At 32.7% G+C, this 2,670-nt stretch overlaps 1 pseudogene; it reads left to right on the top strand.

The window, feature by feature from the left end:
* Positions 1-467: 467 nt before the first annotated feature.
* LOC102738614 (high mobility group protein B1 pseudogene) lies at positions 468-1,047 on the top strand (annotated as a pseudogene).
* The last annotated feature ends 1,623 nt before the right edge of the window (positions 1,048-2,670 follow it).

Here is a 2,670-nt window from a genome sequence, read left to right as displayed (position 1 = left end):
AGGTGTTAGAGATACCATTCCTTATCTCACTAGGAGAATCACAGATGCTGACATGTACCCTTCCAGTCCATTTTTTTTAACTGTTAGAGTTTACTAAATTCTGTTTAATTTATTCATTTCCTTATTCTTGAACAATTATGTTGCTTCCAATTTTTGCTAATACAAGGCTGCACTGACAGTTTTGAGAATGCCTTTTCATTTCAGAGTTCAACCACAATATGTAAATTAAAAGTAGAATTGCTATCTTGTAGTGTATACATATTTTCTTTCTTTTTTATTATTATGTTATGTTAGTCATGTGTATACACTTTTTCAAGTCCATACACCTTATTAAAGTACTCTCCAAAGTAGATGGGCCCAGACACAGCCATTGCAGTACACTGAGCTCTATAGAGATAGCACCAGCATAAGTGAGACCCAGACAGGCACTGGGCGACTCTGTGCCTCACTGAGGAAAATAATTAAACATGGGCAGAGGAGATCTGAAGAAGCCAAGAAGCAAAATGTCATCATGTGCAAATTTGCCGAGAGGAGAACAAGAAGAAGCACCCAGATGCTTCAGTCAACTTCTCAGAGTTTTCTATTAAGTGCTCAGAGAGGTGGAAGACCATGTCTGCTAAAGAGAAAGGAAAATTTGAAGACATGGCAAAGGTGGACAAGGAGAGAAAGAGAAAGAGAAAACTTACATCCCCCCTAGAGGGGAAACAAAAAAGTTGTTCAAGCATCCCAGTGCACCAGAGGCCCTCTTCGGCCTTTTTCTTGTTTTGTGCTATCACCCAAAAATCAGAGAACATCCTGGCCTATCCATTGGTGACATTGCAAAGAAATTGGGAGAGATGTGGGATAACACTGCTGCAGATGGCAAGCAGCCTTATGAAAAGAAGGCTGCCAAGCTGAAGGAAAAATATGCAAAGGATATTGTTGCATATCGAGCTAAAGTAAAGTCTGATGTGGCAAAAAAGGGAGTTGTCAAGGCTGAAAAAAAGCAAGAAAAAGAAGGAAGAGGAGAAAGACAAGGAAGATGAAGATGAAGAAGATGATGAATAAGTTGGTTCTAGCAGTTTTTTTCTTCTCTATAAAGCATTTAACCCCCTTACACAACTCACTCATTTTAAAGAAAAAAATTGAAATGTAAAAACAAAATAAAACAAAAACAAAGTAGCTGCACCAATGTATCATAAGACCAGCAGTTTTTGAAAGTTCTTATGTTCTCATATTATTGCCAAAATATATGATCAGAGTTTTTAAGTTTTAGCAATCTACTTTTTATGAAATGTTGTCCCATTTCAAGTTTCATCACCTCTAATGATCAGCGAGAATTTGCAACTTTTTATATATTTAATGGTCTTAAAATTTTCTTCTGTTAATTAACTCTCCATATCCTTTGTCACTTTCTATGGAAATAGTTCCCTTTTATTGCTTTTAGGGTTTTATTTAATATATATTTTGCTTATTAATCCTTTATTGGTTGCTTGGATTACAAATATTTTCACCCAGTAAGGGGCTTATCTTTTTTATTTTATGGCCTTTTCTGTACAGAACTTTTTTATTTTAAATAGCTAAAGTTATCAATCTTTTTAAGCTTTGTGCTTCTCGAGTCTTGTGGAAGAATTCTTTTCCTAACTTCCAACATCATAGTTATTTTTGTTACTTTTTTACATTTTTCAATTTGTCTTTGTTTTTAATACATTTAGGATTTATTTTTGTGTATGGTGGGAGGTAGTCTTACAAATTTATTTTTCCTATATGATTAGTCAATTGTCTCACCATCATCTATTATTTTATCTTTCACCATTGACTTCCACTGTTAATTTTTCATATACACATATGGCTGTTTCTAGGCTCCCTGTTCTGTTTACACTGATATATTTTTGTATCCTTCTGCCAGTACAACACATTTTAATTACTGTATCTTTATAACAACTCTTAATAAATGATAGAGTAACTTCATTCTCTTTAATCTTCTTCCAATATTTTCTTTTAGTTATTCTTGGACCTTTAATTCATCCATAGAAATGTTTGAAACAGCTTTGCAAGTTCTAAGAAGATTTAAGATTTAGTCTGAACTAGCTTTGCTTTACTAGATTATTTTGGGGAGAATCAAAATTTTAAAATATTGAGAGTTCCTGTCCAAAAACATGGTATTATTCTCTATTTATTTAGATCTTCATATATATTCCTCAATTATATTTTATAAATTTTTCTACAAAAGTCATATGTATATTATGTTAAATTTAATCTCACATATTTATAGTTTTGTGGCTAAGAGAATAGAGTATTTTATTATTTATTTATTTATTTATTTATTTATTTATTTATTTATTTATTTTTAAGTAGGCTCCAAGCCCAGCATAGAGCCCAATGCAGGGCTTGAACTTCAACCCTAATATCAAGACCTGAGCTGAAATCAAGAGTCAGATGCTTAACTGACTGAACCACCCAGGCACCACATAGGATGTTCAAAATTACATTTCTAAACCAGTGTTTATAAACAGTTTTGTAGACAATATCCTTGATGAACTCTCTGATTACTTCTACTAATTTGTAAGTAGAATCTCTTAAATTTCTTATGTATATAATCACATCATCTGTGACACTGGCAATTTGGTTTCTTATTTTTCCTTTCCTCATATCTCTTATTTATTTTCCATGTCATATTGAGCTCGCTAG

Source organism: Leptonychotes weddellii, chromosome 8, assembly GCF_054177405.1.
Source record: "Leptonychotes weddellii isolate Sample4059 chromosome 8, ASM5417740v2, whole genome shotgun sequence".
NCBI lineage: Eukaryota > Metazoa > Chordata > Mammalia > Carnivora > Phocidae > Leptonychotes > Leptonychotes weddellii.
Note: the sequence above shows the minus strand (reverse complement) of the source record. Positions and strands in the feature narration are given on the sequence as shown.